We start from the raw sequence: 21,623 nt of genomic DNA, 5'->3' as shown, positions 1-21,623 counted from the left end.
CAATGGATGAGTCTTCCCCTCCCTCCACATCCTCTCCAGCATAGGCTATCATTGGTGTTTTTGACTTTAGCTATTCTGACAGGTGTAAGATGGTATCTCAAAGTGGTTTTGATTTGCATTTCCCTGATCTCTAAGGAGGTTGAGCATGACCTTAAGTGTGTTTTGTCCATTCGAAGTTCATCTGTTGTGAATTCTCTGTTCAGTTCAGTACCCCATTTTTTAATTGGGTTAATTAGAGTTTTAGTGTCTAGTTTCTTGAGTTCTTTGTATATTTTGGAGATCAGACCTTTGTCTGATGAGGGGTTGGCGAAGATCTTCTCCCAGTCCGAAGGTAGCCTTTTTGTCTTACTGACAGTGTCCTTTGCTTTACAGAAGCTTCTCAGTTTCAGTAGGTCCCATTTATTCATTGTTTCTCTTATTGTCTGTGCTACTGGAGTTCTACTTAGGAAGTGGTCTCCTGTGCCTATATCTTGTAGACTACTTCCCACTTTCTCTTCTATCTGGTTCAAAGTGGACTGATTAATGTTGATGTCTTTAATCCATTTGGACTTGAGTTTTGTGCATGGTGATAGATATGGATCTACTTTCATTCTTCTACAGGTTGACATCCAGTTATGCCAGCACCATTTGTTAAAGATGCTTTCCTTCTTCCATTGTATACCTTTAGCTCCCTTGTCGAAAATTAGGTGTTGATAGGTTTGTGGGTTAATGTCCGGGTCTTCTATTCTATTCCATAGGTCGACTTCTCTGTTCTTATGCCAATACCAAGCTGTTTTCAATACTGTAGCTCTGTAATAGAGTTTGAAGTCAGGGATGGTAATGCCTCCAGAAGTTCCTTTATTGTATAAGATTGTTTTGGCTATCCTGGGTTTTTTGTTTTGCCATATAAACTTGATTATTGTTCTCTCAAGGTCTGTGAAGAAGTTTGATGGGATTTACATAGTCCCCTTTGCTAGCTGAGCAAACTCCAGGGGCCTAGATTTTCTCCATAAATTTGTCTGTGTTTTCAGAGATGGTGGCCCCTGCCCTGGTCTCTGGATTCTGCAGGGGAGCCCTGCGCTGCAGGGAGGTGCAGCCTGTGGTCACTCCTGCCTGTATCACACATCAAGAGGCAGAGGCTGTGCGCACAACAGCTTTATCCCCTCTCACACCTGGGACACCCCAGAGCTGCTGAAAAACAGACGTGCAATGGTCTCTGCATCATTATCATGGACTGAGGCTACATGTCTTTAAGACCAAGCGTATCCTAAGGATTCGACAGGTATTGGCGATTCTTAGCAATAATAAGCTTACAGCCACAGCCAGATGGAGTCAGAGTACTCCAATGTCCTCTCTTCAGTCTGGGGACAAGTGAATAGACTCTGGACTGGAGCCAAATGTTCTCCATAAAACAGTCGAAGGCCAAATAGTCCCTGAGGTCTCTGCTCACCTCCCAGCAACTGTGGTCTGTGTGTTCCCTTTCTCTACACACATTTGCTGAGCCTCAGCAACACGTGTGGCCCAGATCCAACCTGTGACCTCAAGAATCCAGGGTGCAGTGCCCAGGTGGCTGCAAACACAGCATTACCTCACGAAACCTCCTCTGTGATGCCTCCCCATCTGCCTACGATACAGTTGAGCAGTTATGAGGGGCACGTCGAGTGCCAGAGTACGGAATTTGGAGTGAGTTAAGTGTGTGTGTGTATGTTTTGCAGATAAGAAAACTGAAGTTTGGAGAAGAGGGCTTATTCAAGTTCAGATAGCAGTTCAGCGGCTGCCCAAGGTTAGAACTGGTCCCTTGACGTACTTCCACCCAGATCAGTTGCTTCCCTAGGAGAAGAGGAAAACAGGTCTATATTTACATCAGGACCCTGCAATTGTTTTCGTTGGGGGACATGCTGCATTTCAAGATTAAATAGAGCAAGCTCCTTTGGAACAAGGGTAGAACATGGCTTTCAATTCTGACGCTGTCAGATCCCCTGGAGAGCCTTTCAGAAGCACTCATGGGAGCCCCTCCTCAGACCAATTGAGTATTTGTGTGAGTGATATCCCGCCAGGCTCTGTGGTCTGATTAGCCAGTCCACCGTGCCATCGATGGCTAGAGAGCAATGCTTACAAATAGTGATGAGTATGTGAATCTGAAAATTTGATCAGCGTCTCAGTTGAGCACATCCAGAGGCGCAGTTAACAGCCGCTGTTTCTAGACCATGCTTCTAATAGCTAGCTGTTCTTGAGGGTACCAGGGATTCTGGTGAATCCTTTAGTCCTTGGTTACTGCATTCAATTTCTACCTCTCCATCAACTGCACCCTTGATTTTTCAGTTGCCTTGGCTCCTAGCAGCGCCCTTCCTTTCTTGGACTGGCTGCACATTCGCTTCCAGGCTCCCCTCCTCCCTGCTGCCCGCAGCCCTAGCGAGGTAGCTCTGTGCTGAGCTGCACAGCCTGCCTGTCTTGGCTGTTCTCACCTTTCAACCTGTGTCTTAGGACTCTTGTCCACTTCTCACTGCCCAGTCACCTGTGCTAACAGCCTAGTAGTAGGGTGCTTTGGGGTTCGCTTTAGACTGTGCTGCTCCCAGCTCGGTGCCTAGCGCCTGCTCCATAAGGAGTTTAACAAACAAAACTTCAAACTAGGCAAGCAAGGCCAAAAGCGGTAGTGGCTGTCTTCTGATACAGACGAACATTCCTTGGAGATTATGCATCAGGCTTTATGCTCTCCACATAACAGAACAAAAAGAAAAAGAAAAAAAAAAGTCGATCAAATTTAACCAAGTAAGTAAGTGGTTATTTCCTGTCTGGACTTGGGGTTTTAAAGCTGGCTCAACACAGTGTAGTCCATCTGTCAGTAATAAGAGCTGATAGGGGTTAGGAGTAGGGTTGGAGGTCGGTTTGCAGATCTGGTTCTCTTGCAACAAGGAGGGAAAGGTTGGACTTTCGGTCAAAGTGGGGACTCAGGATGGGGAGATCTTGTAGCCCAGAGCACGGTGGGAAGCACTAGGAGGCAGGCGGGAGTTGCCAGAGTTGAGCTAAGTTGGCGCGGCCTTTCAGGTTTCGTGTCTCTCCGCGCCCACGTGGGGAAGGGGGCGGGGAGCGGGAGGGAGGGCAGGTCCTGAGCCGAGGGGGCGGGTGAGTGTGTGTGTGTGTGTGGAGACTGAAGGAAATGAGACAACCTTTTCCTCCCACGGACTCAGTCTCCTCTAGAGTGTGCAGGGCTCGGGGTGTCCCAAGACCGGGTTCACGCGTCCCCAGCTCAGTCCTGACTGGGAGGGCCGCCCCAAATTGCTCTCTCTGGGGTGCACGGGTGCCCCAGTCACAGGGCACAGTCCTACTTGCCGCACCCCTCCCTGGGTGATCTGATCCCCCCCCCCCCGACTCAGTCCCCGGAAGTGTGCGCCTGCGGTCCCAGAGAAGGTAAGCTGCTCCCGCGAAGCGCGCTCAGGGTGCAAGGACACCCCATTTCTACTGAGCGGGAACTCTTCAGCGCTCTTAGGATCGGAAACCTCGGCTTTGTTCCGGAACCCCTGTCCAGGTACGGGTCCTGTTTTCTCCTCCTGTTTCCTCTTCCTCCTGGTGTCTCCAGTCTATTGCTCCTCTTTGACTGGCTCAGACTACTCTCATCCCCCTGCCTCTACAGTCAGGCTTTGAGGAACCAGTGAGTTGCAAATCTGGGCACTTCTCTAACTGCTCCAACTCCAGGAGCTTGACTGAGCGGGCTCGCCCGCGGCGGTGGCGGGCTTGGTTTTGGGTTTGTTGGGGACCACCCACCTGAAATCGGCCTGGCGTACACTGAAGTACTTACCTGGCTCCTCTCGAGCCACTAAATTCTTCGGCGACCCCCCAGATCTCCGAGATCAGAGTGGACTGTGGAGTGCAAAGGCTGTTGGCGCCCCCTAAAGCCTTAAATGGGACGGACTCTCTGCTGCTGGGGATGGGGGGGGCTCACTCCTGCCGGCAGCGCTTATCTGGGGGTGAAGGTTCTGAAGGCTGGGGTGGAGGGAAGCGCTCATTGCCGATTATGAAGACCATGAGGAGAGGAAGGCTCTGAAGCAGGCGAGAGCGAGCCCCATTGGATACTTTCATTTTTGCTCCGTATTTAAGCTCGTTTTTAACTCCCAACATCAAGCCTATGGCAGGAACTTCTAAAAGTCCTGACTGCAAAATGAAACCAGGGAGTAAGCAGACTTGAGCCACGGAAGTTTGTAAAGGGCAAAGGGTCCAGCCGAGATTTGGATCCCAGCTGGTCTGAGCCGCACACCCCAAGTTCAGCTCTACAGATGGTTCCTCTGTCCAGTCTGAGCAAGAATCTGCCACTTCCTGCCTGCACACACCCGAGGAGACCAAGCTTTTGCCTTTTATAGCAAATACATAGCGATTCCATTCAGATCCAAAGTATTTATTTACTTCCCGCTGCTGTTTCAGCTCAGTAAAGAGGGCTGTACCCTTCAGCACCACGCTTTAGCCCCTCCCTCTCTTCCAGGCAGTCAAATTTGTCTTCTGCCTCAGCAGCCTGACTTGAGGTCAAGTCCTGTGTTGAGGAGGCCAGGTCATAGGTCAGGCCATTGGTCTTGGTGATGCCTCCCTGTGGTTGTGTTTTCTCTTCTGAAAAATAGACAATGGGCCAGGTGTGGTGTAGCACACCTGTGGGCCTAGCATGCTGGAGGTAGACACAGGAGGATGAGAAGTTCAAGGTCGTCTGTGGCCACAAAATGAGTTTGAGTCCAACCTGGGTTTCACAGGACCCTGTCCCAAAATACCAAAATAAAAAAAAAAAGAAAGAAAAGTCAAGAAAATAGTAAAGACGGTAGAGTTTATTTTTATTTTGTTTTAGATTTATTTTATATTTATGTGCACGTGTGTGCCCGCCACACGTGTTTTAATTGTGCTCCTTGAGAGATGTCTGGGAGTATCTGGAGGCTTTTTTTGGCCATCACCGTGTAAATGGGGGAGGATTTGTTCCCTTGGATTGTTCAGGAGAGCCCCCTTCCCACAATACAGTTATCTGGCTCACGATACTTGGGTTGAGTCACCCTGGCTTAGCGTATCAGTTCACAGAGAGCCCGTGTTCAGCCCTCCTGCTTTCATCAGTTCGGTTTTAGCTGATTACCCCAGTCCCGTTCTCACATTCTCACGTCTCTCCCGTCTCTCCTGCACTGCAATCCCAGGGTCAGAATTCCATTGCTGCGTTCCCACCAGGCTGTGCTACCTGGCCCGCCCCACACCTTTGTTTTTCCTCCATTGCTAACAGAAAGGGCCTGGGTCTATAGGTGTTTGTCAAGCATTGACAGCAGCCCCTCTGCAAACCCTGCGCCAGTCTTCCCAGGGTGGAATCTAACCTGTGACCTCATATACCAGCCCCAGACTTCCCTGCCCAGTCTCACCCTCCCGCCCTCCCGCCATGCTCCCCACACATCCTAGCTCCCTGCGGCTCTGCTCTTCTGACCTCTTGGAATCCTTCCTCCCCATGGTTTGGCAAACACTACATTGTTCTTTGGTCTTGAACTTGGTCTCTTCTGGATGAGGCTTTTCCACTCCCTATGACAATTTCATTGTTCCCTACTACTGCCCGATCCAGTGGGCTGGGACTCTCTGAAAGTCTTACAGGAAGAGCAGTGTGCTAACCAATACGATAATTGTTCATTTTAAAACCGAGTGCCTGCTCAGTGTTGTGCTTACTTGATGAGTTTTGACTCTCCTGATCCTTCCATCCTCTCTATAAAGTTCACACTGAGGCCAGAGAAGCTGCAGAGTTTGCCTAAAGTCACACAGCTCATCAGTGGTGGGGCCAGCATTCACATAAGCATTTGAATTTCAGAACACACACTCTTCTCACTATGTAGGTAAGGGCTTTAGTTTGTATCAGACTCAGTAACCGTTCAGTGAATGTGAGCTGAGATTTGTTGACTTATTAGTGGGAACCTGAACCCACAGTTTTTCTTTTTAACCTGTACCACACTTAGGATCCAGGACCGTACTGTTCAGATGATACTGTTCGTCGGCAGCCCTGGTTTTCCTTCTCCTTTTTGCTTTGCTTGTAGTAACGAAGAGAAGGGCATTGGCCCTAGTCATCTGACCTTGCTATAGAGCTTACATGTGCTAGTCATGGCTGGGACAGCACTCTTTGAAGGGACAGCATAGAAGAATGCAATTAACACCCCCATTCGGAGGAGGGAGGATCAGGCATGAAGGAAGGGATTCTGGGTGGGGGGGTGGTGAATAAACGCTGGCTCTCCCTCCTTCTACATGGCAGACTATGCCTTCTCGTTTATCTATCAACAATAAAATTTGTTAAGGAATTTTAATGCTTCTTAAAATGGAGTATTAAGAATACCTACTGCTAACGCTGAATACTAGGTTACAGCTGGTCACTTCACCAGCTTAGAATCCTGTTTCCCTCAAAGCAGCCATGGCTTTGCAAGCCGGATCCACCCCTTTCTGGTTCTGGGGCCTTGCCGTGTTGGGCCAAGTTTGACTCCGTTGCCCAAATCCCTGCACATTTGTGTACTCTGTCTTCACACTCAGCTGTTCCTCACACAGTTTTCTCATTCCAGGAGGCTGTTCCCTAAAGTTTAATGCGATGAGATCACCTTGTGTGGTGTGGGGACCCGTTTCGTAAGGGGTCCGGGAAACACTCTGGTGAGGGTGCTTCACAGGGTGTTACAGGGTGAGGGTTTTCCTGTTCACCAGTCCAGATGAGAACTTGCAGTTTCCCACCCTAGATCCTTCCTGTCTTCTGGCATGCCCCCTGTCTAGATCACCAGCTGCTGATGCCAGAAGCAGGTTTTCCTAGGCTGTTAAAGATAGGAAGAGGGGCTGGAGACATGGCTCAGTGGTTAAGAGCACTGATGGCTCTTCCAGAAGACCCGGGTTCAATTCCCAGCACCCACATGGCAGCTCACAGCTGTCTGTAATTCTAGTTCCAGGAGCCTCATGGCAAAACACCAATGTACATAAAATATAAATAAATAAATAAATTTTAAAGATAGGAAGACAAATTCAGACCCAAGACCTGGGTTTCTCTTCTCTTTGACATTTGGATAGTCTGACCCAAAAAATAACCTGCTCAGAGTGGTGAGTGGGGAGTCAGTTGGTACAGGCCCTCTGATGTCACACACCGTTGGCTCTCTCCATGCATCATTCTTCCTGGTCTCTGAGAAATGTATCCTGCTGTTAGACTCGGTGCAAATCCCACTTGCTTATGAAGAGATGTCTTGGTCCAGTGTTATGACAGCCTGGATCTTCAGGTGTTACCTCGTACTTGGAATGCTGGTGCTTTGTGCAGCTTGGTGCTGGGTGCTGGAGACACACAGACGTGGCCTTTCTCAACTAGGTCATAGACCCTGATGTGACAGACTTGCGATCACCAGAGTGTGCTCAGTAAGCATGAGAAAAATGGGTGTTCAATAGAGTCAGTCTGTCCTGCAAGAAAAGTCAGGAAGAAGCTTGCTGGGCTTGGGGGCAGGGCAGGGACATCAAGAAACAAACACAGGCCCAACACAGAAGAGAAAGGGCTCTGCAGATCTTTAGGGGTTTGCTGGGCACTGGAGGCCCAGAGATGGGTCTGGGGAGGTGTGGCTTGTCAAACTGTCTGTCCTGGTGTTGCTATTGACAATGGAGTGGGCGGTCCCGGTTCAAGTGTGCAGACCTGTGAATGGTGACTCGGCCTCCTATCCCTGCTGGTCTGGTTTCCTCCTGGGGCCAAGGGATCAGAACCTAGTGGGTGGAGGAGGGACACTGTCTCCAGTAAGCAAAGAAAGCACAGTGGAAAGAAAGCTGAGCTCAGTAGCTGTGCCTGGCTGTTTTGTTTTCTTTTCAAAGCCCTGGCTGGTAAACTGTGTGGCTGGGCCCTTTGGAGCCCTGGCTTTGGAACAGTTTCCTGTATAGCATCTAGAAGTCTGTATGGATAGCTAAGTAAGGGGTTAAGTTTCTCAGACTTAGGGAGAGAGGGGCAGAGGTAGAGAGGGTGGGGAAGGAAAATGAGACAGAGATTTGTGGGGAACAGAGAGGATGAACTAGAAGAGATGGAGTTTGATATCCGGCCTATTCTAATGCAGCAGGTCAGTGGCTATCAGGGTTGACACACTTCCCTGAGCACATAGCCTTTTGTGTGCACTTACTGCAGAAAGCTCCCATGGGTGATGGGCTCATCTGCTTGCTGATTGCAAAACGGATGGAGGTCCCTCTGCACTCTAAACTTGACTCTGTTCACCATTCAGCACCTCCTGGGAAATGCAGGCCCTTTTGGAGAGAGGAATGAGCAAAAGCCCTAGTTAGTACAGAAGGCAAACCTGCCCCACCTTCAGGATGTTCATAAGCCGAGTGGAGAGATAGGAAGACAGCCATACAACGCAGGGGTAAGTGAGGGCAAGACAGAGATGATAATGTAATAGTCCAAAAATTGAATTTCGCCTGGAATGTCACAATGAGAGAAGGAAAAGGCTGGGGCCCGGCTGCCAGCCACAGCCAGGGCAGGAACTGGTCTCTCAACAAGACTTTATACAGTTCTGACGACTTGTCAGAGCACCCCTCCAAAGGCAGTGAAGGTGGAGGGCACGGGCCACATCCTGACCAATACTGAGCAGTACTGCTTAGATTTAAACCTAGATTTCACATTAGCACCCGGAATGGGGAGTGTCACTGGACCTCTTTGCTTCTTTTCCTAATATCTGATTGGCTTTCGTCTGTTTTTTCACTGTTTTATTGTTGCTTCTGGCTTAGTGAGGGTGGATAGCTGAGTCTACCAGGGCCCAGGCTCTGACCCTAACAACACTGGTAATGGGGTCAGAGGGAATTGATTCCACCCAGAGCTCAGGGAATGGAGGCAGGAGAGGGTATCTTCTTTGTAAGGTCATCTAGGACTCCAGGAGCAGGGAGTTCATTTATTATAGAGGTTCCAGGGGTGGATGTTAGGCCCCAGGGGTGGAGCTTTAGTTATATATATTTGTCTCCTTGATTCTACTCTCTGAGGGGTGTGAAGAGGGGGTGGGAGGAACAGAGGAGGAGGGAAGGAGAAAAAGGAGGTTAGGAGAGAGAGAGAGAGAGAGAGAGAGAGAGAGAGAGAGAGAGAGAGAATAGAAACAGACCCAGTACCAGATGCCAGCCGTAGACTCAGCCATCCAGCCCAGCTACAGGCTATCTCAGGACAGTATCTGACTATTAAATATAGGCTACGTGAGATCTTGTCTGTTCAACAAGAAAAAAGTGATTGGAGATGTCGCTCATGGTAGAGAGCTTGCCTACTTTGCCTTTACTGCTGGGTTCAAGTCCCAGGACTGCATAAAGTGGGTTTGGTAGAACAGGCCTAGAGGAGAATCAGAAGTTCAAGGTCATTGTCAGCTACTTAATCAGTTTGTAAGTTCAAGGCCAGAAAGAGAGCAAGCCAGCGGGAACAACCATTTCCTTGGCTCCATTTCCGGTCAGACTTGCCTTCTCTGCATCCGAGAGGGCTCTTTTACTTCTTCCTTCTCCTCTTGCCCCGGATTTGATCCCAGAGGCAGCCTGCACTTTGTCCTCCACTGTGAGAGGAGGCGGAAGTGCTACTCAGCAGAGGGGCCACCATAAACTTGGGAGGAAAACAAGGCTCTTCCCAGAATACAAGGCAATGAGCGAACATTGCCTTCTGCCCTGTGTTCTCCCATCACTCAGAAGGACTATAGCCTGAGGGAGCGTACTTCAGGGGATCTTGTTCCTGTTTGGAGAGGGATAATCCCAAGAACAGGCTCAGGTTGTCTGCCCAGGCGCTGATACAAACACAGTCAGCTGTCTTCTTCCTTGCTCATCTTGTTAGGACAAGACAGGTCACAGCAGCCCTCAAGGAAGGGGCAGTTGGCACCTCTAGGAGAAGACAGGCAGGTGCATTGCTTTCTCAAGGTCCACTGTCCAGTGTGCCTCTTGGCTGAGCAACCTCGAAGAGCAGCTCTCTGCGTTGGGTCCCCCGTGGTGCCAACGTGAACCCATGGATACAGATGTAATACTTGCAGCTGTGGACCCTGTGTCCTGAGGGCACCCGCTGAAGTGTCCAGGTTCTTCTGCCCCTCTGCAAAGTACTGGGCCAGGGCACATGCTTAGACATAGAAGGCAACGGTTTGTTAACAGAAGGGAAGGCCCTCCAGAGAGTGGGGATGGGCTGTGAGCGGAGGGAAAACCTGTGCTCAAAAGCATGGGGCCCTGTGAGGAGCAGCCCCTTACAGGATGTGTGCAGAGCGCTGGCTCTCACTGTTTCTTGAGTTTGTTGTATGAAGCCCAGACTTAGCTGTGAAGGATGGCTTTTATATGTTAAACTTGATACAGCGTTCTCTGGTCTCCTGCTCGGCTACTGGAAGGGGCAGGGTGCTGAACCGCCGCTGGTCTTCTTCAAGGACTTGGTCCCGCCATCTCTCCCTGAGTGAGTCAGTAATCCAGGGCAAGGATGGTTTGCAAAGCATTCTCCAGGACTGCACCCTGAGAATCTTATGCAAATTCTAAAAGTTACACCTTGGACATTGTTCTGGGAGGCACACAGGTGAAATTGGACACTGGCTCCCACAAGTGGCTTGGAAGTCTTACTGTGTTTGTTCAGTTCAACACGTGACCATTTGCTGACACCTCACAAGCCAGCCAGGCTTTGTCCTAGGTCCTGGAGACAGATATACAAGGTACTCTGTTTGCCTGGGAATTCAGAGACCCAGTGTAGAGTCAGATAGAGTCAGAGGTAGGAATGTAGCATCCCACTGTCCAGCCTTTATATCGAAATACATTCTCCAGAAGCAGAGAGTATCCTGCCAGTTCCTAAATTGCTAGGGCCCACTATGAAGGAGAGTTTTCAAAAAGGACTCAAAAAGTAAATGTCTTCCTAGTTTGTTTTCTGTGGCTGTAACTGCATACCCCAGACTAGACATTTTATTATTTTTTTAATGTCTTTTAATGTCATACATAGTTCTGAAAGCCTATGAAGGCCTCCCTGCAGGACCATGATATTGTAGATGGCATTGTATGGCCAGACAGAGCGAGCAATCTAGCTCAGGGCTTACTCCTTCTTCTTATAAAGTAACTCATGCATGCCTAGGACCTAATCCATGACCTTATCTTATCCTAATTGGCTCCAAAAGGTCACCTGCAAATGTCATTTATATGTGACTTGGGGATTAGGTTTCTAATAAGTGAATTCTAGAAAACACACAGAAGCCATTTCAGATGTGATGTTCTAAGAAGCAGAGAATGACAAAGTGCTGTGTGCTTCCAGAGGAGGGACACTTCACTGAGTCTGGACAGCAAGTAGGAAGGTCCAAAGGGAGGGGGAAGAGAGTGAGACACATAGACAGAGACTGATGAGAGTGCTGTGGTTGGGGGGGGGGGGAGAGGTGAGTCTACAAAAGAGCAAAGTCTCGATCAGGAAGGGGTCTAGATGAAGTGCTCGAATTTGACTGGGAAACTCCTGCAGGGTTTCACGTAGGAGGCCAAGTCCAGGCATCATTATAATGATAGATAGATAGACTGTGGAGAAGACACTAGAAAAGAACCAGCCGGATGTCAGATGAGCAGCCTTGATGTCACTGTAGTGTGGGGTGTGTAAAGGCCTGGAATCTGGAGTCAGAGGCCCTTGGCTTGCTTTCCTGCCTCCAGCACCCTGTGTTACTTGGGCTAGATGGCAAATGAGGGCGTCTTCTCGGAACGCAGAAACTCTGCTTCCTCATTTATGGGTAGTGCGGCTGGTGTCGGATTCTGTATGACATAAATGTATTAGCCATAATGGGCATGTGATTAATTTGATATTGTTACTCTCATCCAGGCAAGAACTAATAAGTTTCCAAGACACCAGTAACGGGGGTGGAGAATTGGGCGCAGACCCAGGAAGCTTTTGGCACTGGAGTCAACACGATCTGGTGACTGATTGGATGAAGGACTACAGAAGGGCAGGAACTCATGATGACTGGGGCAGTTTGGCCTGGGCAAGCAGGGCAAGGATAGTAGAGCCATTCATTGTCAGTGGGGGTGGAGGGGTAAAATAGGGGAGGGCCAGGGTACAGCATGGCAGGAGAGGGCAGTGAGCTCAGTTTCAGACTGGCCAACTTGGAAGCATCAAGGCCAGGTGGGCAGGGGTGTCTGGGCAGATGGCTTCCTGGGTCTGGCATTCAAGAGAGGCCTTAAAGAAGATTTATGAGCCCAGCTTTTAATGAGAGGCAGGGAAGTCATTTGATCGGGGAGTGTTATGGGGTGTGGGAAGAGGGCCATAGGTAGTGCTTACTTTTCAATCTTTATCTAATGTTTATTTTGAGACAGGGTTTCACATAGCCCAGGCTGGCCTCCAACTTTTGTTATAACTGAGGGTGACCTTGAACTTCAGATCTTCCTGCCTCTGGGATTACAGGTGTATATGACCAAGCCTGGTATGTGGTTTATGCTTGGTGAACTCCACCTATGGAACCATACCACTAGGTCCAGATAGTGCTTTTTAAGTGTGCTGTGCATTCTAAACCCTTGTAGAAGCAGAGGTTTCTCTGTCCAGCCCCATCCTACAGTCACTTTCTAATAGTCACTCAGAGGCTTTTATTAATCGTAACTCTTGGCCAATAACTCAGGCTTATTACTATCTATCTCTTACATTTAAATGAACCCATATGTCAATCTATCTTTTGTCACATGACTCATGACATTTTACCGAAACCCTAGCACATCTTCTTCCCTCAGCAGCTGGCTTGTATCTCCCCTGACTCTGCCCTTCTTCATCCCAGCATTTTTAGTTTGGCTCTCCCACCTAACTCAATCGTGTTCAGCTACTGGCCAGTCAGCTTGTTTATTAAACCAATCAGAGCATAATTTACATAGTGTACAGGAATATTCCACAGCACCCTTGTAGTAATCTTAATTATGAGCAAAGAAAAACCATCAGGAAGGGGATTGCTGTCGAGTCTTTACTTCAGAGTACAACCGCCACCAAGGAGGACTCCTATTACTGTGCCTATTTTGCACCTGAGTAAACTGAGGCACACAGGTGATGGCTGACTTCTCCATACGACTCTCCATGGCAGACCCAGGACCTTCACCCAGCTTGTCAGGATCCACGCCTGCGTCAGACTGCTCTGAGAACAGGGCTTGCCAGGATGCCACACTGAGCTGCAGGAGAGGAAAAGGAAGACTCTGTGAAGGCAGCATTGGAAGGGGACTTGCAGAGAGCAAGAGGACACAGGAGATTGCAGTGTGGGACAGAAGCATTTTCAGAAAGGAGGGGCCAGCTGCCGAGGATCAGGTCAAGTCCACACAGGGTGAAGTGCCCATTGACTAAGGGATTAGAAGACCATTGAATTCTGAGCTGGTGGAGGCGGGTGATGAGAAGGCCAGGGTGCTGAACAAGGGGAAGAAGCTGAGCTACACAGTTATTGACAGAGCTCGTGTGGAGGTCAGAAAAGAGAGAAGGGGGGTGAGTTCCAGGAAGCCAGGAAGCCCCAGCACTTAGGGGAGAATCCCTAGGAATGTAGTGGGTGTGGGAAAGTCTTCAGGTCTAGCTCAGCTCTTGTTGACCAGCAGAGGATTCACACTGGAGAGGAGTGTTTGAATGTAATGGACGTAAGCAAAAATTCTCTCCTGGTTTCTGCTGAATTAAACATCAGAGAATCCACATGAGAGAGCCATATCCCATTTCCTGGGGTGAGCATCTCTTTGCTCACTTTCCTTTCCACAAAGGCCTTTGGTGTTTTTGTCCTATGTTCTAGGCAGCAGCCACAGGCACAGTGAGATAAGGAAGTCCTGGAGGGGTCTGCTGCCCGAGACCTGAGTCTGATATCCAGAATCTATGCAAACAGCACGCCATGGTGCTGCAAGCTTGGAATCCCAGCAATGGGGAAGTAGAGACAGAGGCATTTCTAGGACTCTCCAGCCAGACAGCCTAGCGTGCTAGGTAAATTCCAGGCCAGTGAAAGACCCTGTCTCAAAAGAAAAAAAGGGGGAATAGGAAGGGTGGGCAGCACTCGAGGTGCTGACCTTGGGCCTCCACACACACATGTTCCCATACTTGAACACACGCACGCACACATAAACACAAAAAAGCCCGGGGTGGGTGTTTCAAGCACCCTACCATTCACAGGTGGAGCACAGAAGCTTTCTTTCACCATGTCCAGGGAAGAGTCATTGCTTGTAGAATCCAGACAGGTAATGTTCAGGGGCAGCATACTACCCCCACCCCCACCAGCTCCTGGGGTTTGCCCTCCGAAGAGTCCTCAAGGTACCGTGACATGCTGGGGTGCCCTATCCTCTGTGGAAGCAGGTGCTTGCTCTGTAGATGTCAGGGAGGTGAGAGTAATAGCTGGCATAGACCTTGAGGAGGAAGGAGGGGATCCCCAGGGCCCCCAGCCCTGGGAGAATTAGGGAGTGGCTTTCGGTGCATCTGCTTCGAATGACCTAGAGTGATTTGACTTCTGTCATGTAAGGTTGTCGTATGAGAAAATCTAGTTCCCTTGCTGGGCTTTGCTGCTGGGCACAGGAACACAGACTCAACGGGCCTTCCGAAGTGACTCCCTCATCTCGGGGAAAGGCTTTGGGGACCTTCCCAGGTCTTTTTCTCAGACAGGGACCATGGAGGGTTAAAGTCTTAACTCAGACACTGCTTTGCTCCAGCTCCTGATGCTAACATCCCAGAGGCTCAGGGTTAGAATTAAGATCTGGCTTCCAACCTTGTAAATATTCTGTAGTTAAAAAAAAAATGGCATCTTTGCTCTTGGAAGTTTCTCAGTGAAAGTAGTCATACCTTCACAGAGGCCTCTGACCGGCTTTCCCAGAGATGTGCTCCCCTGAATCCTAAAGGCCATAATAGCTCTTAGCGATGGGTAGACCTGCGAGCTCTGCCCAGTGGAGGACAGCGGACAGCGTGGAACTCTCCAGCCTTTCCTCCCCAAGCCTCTGAATAAAGTGCTTTGACTCCAAAAAAAAAGGCCATAGGAAAGGGTCGTGTGTGTGTGTGTGTGTGTGTGTGTGTGTGTGTGTCTATGTGTGTCTATGTGTGTCTGTGTGTGCGCACGTGTGTGTGTGTGTCTATGTGTGTCTGTGTGTGCGCACGCGTGTGTGTACATGTGTGTGTATGTGTGTGTGGGGGTCAGGTATGCTTGTATATATGGGAATGTGTGTATTGTATGTTTAGATGTAGCTGTGTGTGTATGTGTGCAGGTGTACTTATGGGAATGTGTATTTAGCTGTAGCTGTGTGTGTGTGTGTGTGTGTGTGTGTGTTCAGGTATGCTTGTGTGTATGGAAGTGTGTGTGTGTTGATCTGTAGCTGTGTGTGTATGTGTGTCTGTGTGTGTGTTCAGGTATGCTTGTGTGTATGGGAATATGTCTATGTGTGTGTTTATCTGTAGCTATGTGTGTATGTGTCTCTGTGTCTGTATATATGCGTCTCTTTGTGTATATGTCTCTGTGTGTGTCTGCATTTGTATATGTCTGTGTACGTATATGTGTCTGTGACTGTATGTTTATGGGTGTATGTGTATCTTTGTATCTTCACACCTACAGCAACTGAATTATTTTCTTCATTTTCTTCCTCTGGGTGTCAGAAAACATGAAGCTGGCATCTTTCAAAGGTTGTATTTCAAACTTGGAGGTTTTATGGGTCTGTGGAGAGACCCTCCAGGAACCAAGGATGAATGGGGATGTGGGCACAGTGCATAGGGCCTTTGACTGGGTCTTGGTGTGCACAAACAAGGCACTGTCACAGAAAAGGTAGGAGCACAGGTGCCTTGCCCCACCCTTCTTTGCAGGGGAAGCAGGCATTCTTCCCCAGGAGGGTGTGCCTATGGCTCAGTACAGATGTGGACTCCATGAAGACACATAACCCTTGATGTGGCTTTTGTCCAATCCTGTGGTTCTGAATATTCCATCAAGGGAAAAGTCTGGGCATGTGGAATGACTGCAGAGAACTGTGTGTTATATGATAATTAATAGTTTGTCATCTATACTTCATCAGTGAGAACACTGGAGTGTCATGGTACACAGAGAAACTTGGGACTTAGACTCCAGTGGGCAGTTACAGCTTTAGGCGGTACTTTAGACAGGATGCCTTGTAGATTCAGCACATACTGATTGAAAAGCTATCTTCATCCAGGTGTTGTGCCCCACACTTTTATTCTAGCACTCAGGAGGCAGAGAGGCAGGTAGATCTCTGTAAGTTTGGGGTCAGCTGATCTATATAGTGATTTCCAGATCATCCCGATCTACAGAGTGAGTTCTAGGACAGCCAAGGCTATACAGAGAAACCTTGTCTTGAAAAACCAAACCAACCAACTAAACAAACAGAAAAGCTCTCAAAACTAGAAAGAGAAATTATTTTAGCTAGGGTTACTATTGCTGTAATGAAATACCATGAGGGAGGAAAGGGTTTATTGGGCTTACACTTCCTCATCACTGTTTCGACACTGAAGGAAGTCAGGACGGGAACTCTAACAGGGCAAGAACCTGTAGGCAGAAGCTGATGCAGAGGCCATGGAGGGTGCTGCTTACTGGCTTACTCCCCATGGCTGCTCCAACCTCACCCTCCAGAGTGCTGGGATTGCAAATGTGAGCTCCGTGCCACATACAGTTGTGTCTTTATAAGAGGATGCGTTCTTCCACAGGCGTCGCCAAGCCTGCCTGGTGCTTTAATTGGGCAGCACCCTGGAAAGTGGGGACAGTGTGCTTGTGGGTACAGTTTGACTGCATGAGAAGACTTGCAAGGATTTGTTAAGCGATCTTTCTGCAACTCCAAATTTCCTAATTGATGACACATCAACACGTGGGCTAGTGTGGTCATCGTTTTGGCAGGAGACCCTTCATTCCGGAGTGGCACTAACATAGCCAGCTGGGCTTGTAAATGCACTGGGCTGGTGGTGTTGTTCACAATGGGCACAGACCACTATTGAGTGTGTCTGTTTACAAGTTTTAAAAAATAATTTTAAGTTTTTAATTGTTATTTTAATATGTATGACTATTTTGCATATATATCTGTGGACCACTTGGGTATTGGCAGAAGCCCCAGAGGTGGTTGAATCCCCTGGCACTAGATCTACAGATGACTGTGAAAGCTCCCTGGGAATCAAACCCAGGTCCTCTGGAAGAGCGTTCAGAGGTTAGCGATGGGTGAGTTTCTCATTCTCCATCTTCTTTTTAGACACAGGGCCTCTTTCTGAAGCTGGAGTTTCCGCTAGGCTGGCTGGCCAGTGAGCCCCAGGATCTTCGTGACTCTGCTTTCCCAGTGGAAAACCAAACTTTTACAGGTGCGCACTGCCATGCTGACTATTTTTAAAAGGATCTATTTGGTTTTTCTCCGTCTGTATTAATGTACGTGCATGCAGTGCCCGCAGAATCTGGAAGAGGGGATCAGTTCATTTGGAACCGGAGCTCCTCACCCAGCCTCAGTGTCTTTACTTCGTCATGTTCAACACAGTCTGCTTTCTCTGCCAGCTTCTCCCAGGCCGGGCTGATTCCCCCTTTGTTGTCGCTCGAAACAGGGGGCTGCAGTGCAGAGGGTATAAAGATTAGAATCTCAGTCTTGCCAAGAGCACATTTACTTTTTATTCAAATGAGCAAACTGTGATTATAAACTTTTGATCTTCTTGCCTCCTTCTCCAAAGTACGGGATCAAGTGTACCACCTTCTCTTGTTTATATGATGCTGGAAACTGAAACCAGGGATTCATGTGTGCCAGGCAAGTACTCTACCAACAGAGCTGGATCCCCAGCAGGTCATTCAGGATGTGAACATCTTGGTACCGATTTCCAGCATGTGAGCTCTACTTCACAGAACCAGCTGTGAATATCTTTAAAAAATTCATCTTCCCTTTCTGATGCTGTGTCTCATATAGACCCTACTGAAATGGAACCCCTGCCCCCAGGCTGGTTCCAGGAACTTTATGTCTGTAGACAGAGCCCAGAGGTGGTGGAAAGACTGTCTTTAGAGACAGGCTCCTGAGCTTTCCACCTGTTTATCAGACAGCCGGTGGCTTCTGGTCTTCAGTTTGGGGTGGGGGAGGGGCACGGTCTCAAGTAGCCCGTGTTGGCCTTGACCTCACTTTGACCAGGGGTGACTTTGAGCTCCTGCCTCCCCTGCCTCCACTTCCGGAGTACTGGGACTATAGGTGCACTACCACCCGGGGTTTAGTGCTTTTCCGGGGCTAGAACTTGGAGCACTCTGTGTATGAGGAGAGCATAATCACAGTTATGAAGTCTCAATGAAAATAATGTTACGGTCGGGGTCATCACAGCATGTGTTATGGGGTTGCAGTGTTAGGAAGCTGGAGAAGCATTCCTTTAGACACTCCTCTGGTTGTGGGGCCTAGGACTCGATCTCCGATCTCCACACTGAAGGTCTTCGGGTTTGCTGATTCCGGTGTCTCCCTCTCGGCTTGTCCCGCTGATGACTGTGTCTCGGGTGTGAACGTGCCATGGGAGCTGCATGTGTGTCATAGTTTAGGGCGCCGCAGAAATAAACTGAAGCCAAAGAGAAGTCTGGGAGCATCCAGCGCCTCCGTGAAGGGTTACATCAAACATCTTCCACACTTTCTTCCCATTCTGGAGACTTCACATAATTAAAAACATCCCCAGCCAAACACTAAATAAATTTTACACATGCTGCTTGAATTACTTTACAGGCTTATCCCAGGGTGGCTTTCTCGGAGGTTAATATTTCATTGGAATGATTCCTCTGGGCAGGCTGAAGCCAGAAACCGTGGAAACTCAACATTTGCTTTATATGATAAAACTTCAGGGCAGGACTGCCTTTTGAAACTTTTTTTTTTTTTTTTTTTGGATAGGATGCTCAGTTGAAAATAAAAAGCACTCTTAGCAGAACCCATGTGGCATGAGCCTCAGATTGTGTTTATATCTACTCAGATATAAAACTGAGAGAATGTGCCTCCAGATGCTATCATGTGATATGGGTACATAACTGTTACAATTTTTGCTTAGTGAGCAGTGCTGTGGTTTGGATGTGGTGTGTTCCCCGAAGGCTAATGTGTCTGAGGATTGGTCTGCAGTGTGGGGATACGGGAGGTGATGGGACCCTTGGGAGAGGGACCTTGGGGGGAAGTGTCTTTAGGTCATTGGTGCTGAGTATTGATGGTCTTTCTGGTTGCCATGACAAAAATGACTTAAGGAAGGAAATGTTTGTTTTGCTTCACACTTTGAGGGTGTCCTTCATCCTGGCGGGGACAGCTTGAAGGCAGGGGAATAAGGCAGCATGGCCCTGCAGCCAGGAAGTGGGGAGAACTGAATGCTGGTGCTCTGATCTCTCTCCTGTTTATTCAGGCTAGACTCCACCCCATGCTCACACTGAGAGTGGACACTTCATCCTCAGGCAAACCTTTCGGATAACATTCTCACAGCCACACTCCGGGGTGTTTCCTATGTGGTTCTAACTCCAGTCAAGTTGGTGAAGATTAATCGATACATGGTGTCACTTTGGAAGAGATCAATGATGGTCTCAGGGGATCCGTTTAGTCCCAGGAAGCTCTTCAGCTTCCTGTCTGACCATGTGACCTCCCCCACTTGTGTGCTCTTCCCACGTAGTGCCATCTTCCCTGAGGTGACTTAGCTAAGAAGGTCCCACTAGGGTTGGTTACACACTCTTTCGACTTTCATTCTCCAAACTATAAACATCAGGCTTGTGATATACGGTAGATCACATTAATTGGATTTTCAATAACAAACACGTCTTGCATCTTTAGAATAAAACATTGCCATGTCATAAAAAGTCATGAGAAAGAAAAATAAACCTCACTTTCTGTTGACCCTTTTTGCTGATACTATGTTAAGGATTTTTATGTCTGTATGTCCTAAGGATTTTTTCTTTTAATGTTTTCTCTTTGTTTGGGGTGTATGTTAAGATCATGCTAGTTTGATGAAGTGCACTGGGGAATAGACTCCTCTCTTTTATATAGAATATATATTCATTATTCTGGAAGCAATAGAGTATCCGGGCAAAACAAGTTGGATCTGAAGATCTGAGGATGGGGCTGGGGCTAGTTAAATTAGTAATTCAGCTTTTTTCCTTTTCTTTTCTCAAGTGTACATCTGTGTGTGTATGTGCGTGTATGTGTGTGTGTGTTTCTGGGGGTTGAACCTAGGGCTCCATACATGATAGGAAAATAGTATCCCATTGAGCTGTATTTTTGCTTTCTCACTTTTTATTCTTTGATGGGGTCTCACTAAACTGCCCAGAATGACTGCCCAGACTGTGGCCTAGGCAGGCCATGAACATCCTGCGCTCCCGCCCCCAGCCTCTTGAGTAGTTGGGAATACAGACCCACCTTGGAATTTAGTTTTTTCTTAGTTAAGGGCTTGCTTGAATCATCCCTGTCTTTCTGGGTGAGCTGAGGTGCATGCCTGGGCTTTATTCTGGGGACCGATGGCCAGAAGTTCACAGCACTGGGGTTGACCTGCAGCCCCTGTTACTTTCTAACTGGTCTTGATGGAAGAGCTTTCTCCATGCCTTGATTTCCCATTTGAAAAATAACAGCAATCATACCTACATCACAGGCAGAAGCATTCAACTGATTCAAGGGAAGGCCTTGGTGATGCTTGCTGAGAACACAATTAGTCACTGATACCCTGAGCAAGCCTCTAATGGAGCCTTTATGGGTTTCCCTACTGCTACCCCATTGTTGGAATTAATTACCCTTTCCCCATTGCCCCTCTAACGTTTAATTTGCATGCTCTCCTGAGTCCTTCTTGTTGCATCTTAGGAAGCTAGAGTGCAGATTTCTCCCTCTGGCCATGTTCATTCATTTCTACATTCTGTCATTCATTCAGAGGAAGTCCTCTGAGCTAGGCAAAGAGGTGAGCAAATGCAGACCTCATTCTCAGACCCCTGGGAGCAGCAAACCACTTAGCTAAATAAATGGTCCAGTGGACCTTTGTTATTATTTATTGGTGTGAGATAGGCACACTATCTATCTTGGGGCAGGAAGGTAGTCTGCCTTCAGACTGAAACGCATTTGGTTAAGATTAGAAACTGAAGGGCCTATTTCTATTGGTGACACCTGTCTAGTCCTATATGGTTGTTATATAACCATATAGGTTGTTAGGTCTCTGCCAGAGCAGCACAGGGGCTTCTGAGGGTGGGGGCCATCATGTTCAGTCTGGCTTGAGTCAGACCAGGTCAAACCAGTTCCGTTAACTCAGAGCTTTTGCTCAATGAAGACCAAGTCCTTGTCAGTGTCTGAGAAGTTACAGAAATGCTCCTGATGGTGCAGACAGTGCCAACTATGCTTTAAAGGCTGGAAATCTTGCCCCACTCCATGGTTTGATTCTGGTCATGTGACAGGGTTTGTTTGGAACGGTTCCTATGCTAGGCACTGTGCTGGCCACCACCGTTGGAAAATGGTGAGGCATAAGACCCTGACAGCCAGTCTCCTTCTGGAACAGTCTCTGGAAACACAGACTTGGTGGTGTCACCAGGGCTGCCTGGCTAAGCTACTTGCACAACACGCTGGTCATAAAACCAACTCTCGTGGGCCGAGATGTGAATGTGGAAAGCGACGGAACGTGTCTATGTTTGTGAAGATGCTTGTCCGGAATGTGTGATGGTTTATGTTGATTGATGGAATGCATCTATGTTTGTGAAGATGCTTGTCTGGGAACGTGTGATGGTTTATGTTGATTGTCAAGTGTAACATGAGGGCCGGCTTGTTGGGGTATCTGTCCCGCCCGGTAC

General features: G+C 48.3%; 1 protein-coding gene across 9 annotated transcripts in view; it reads left to right on the top strand.

Annotated features, from left to right (window-relative positions):
• Eva1a (eva-1 homolog A, regulator of programmed cell death) overlaps positions 1 to 21,623 on the top strand; it is an 83,720-nt gene that overhangs the window by 32,904 nt on the left and 29,193 nt on the right. The window contains exon 2 of one of the 9 annotated variants that reach the window (XM_048416383.3): positions 17,083 to 17,188. The exons of 4 other annotated variants lie outside the window; for them this stretch is intronic. The gene's annotated coding sequence lies outside the window, so the exon portion shown is untranslated. Of the gene's footprint in view, positions 1 to 2,728; positions 2,749 to 3,102; positions 3,506 to 17,082; positions 17,189 to 21,623 lie in introns of those variants that run through there. 4 more of the 9 variants (XM_087907119.1, XM_087907118.1, XM_048416377.3 and 1 more) reach the window with 4 other exon arrangements.

The sequence above is a fragment of the Myodes glareolus genome, chromosome 6, assembly GCF_982192425.1.
Source record: "Myodes glareolus chromosome 6, mMyoGla1.1, whole genome shotgun sequence".
In the NCBI taxonomy this organism is placed as follows: Eukaryota; Metazoa; Chordata; class Mammalia; order Rodentia; family Cricetidae; genus Myodes; species Myodes glareolus.
The sequence above is the reverse complement of the archived record's forward strand: the minus strand, read 5'-3'. Positions and strand labels throughout refer to the sequence as shown.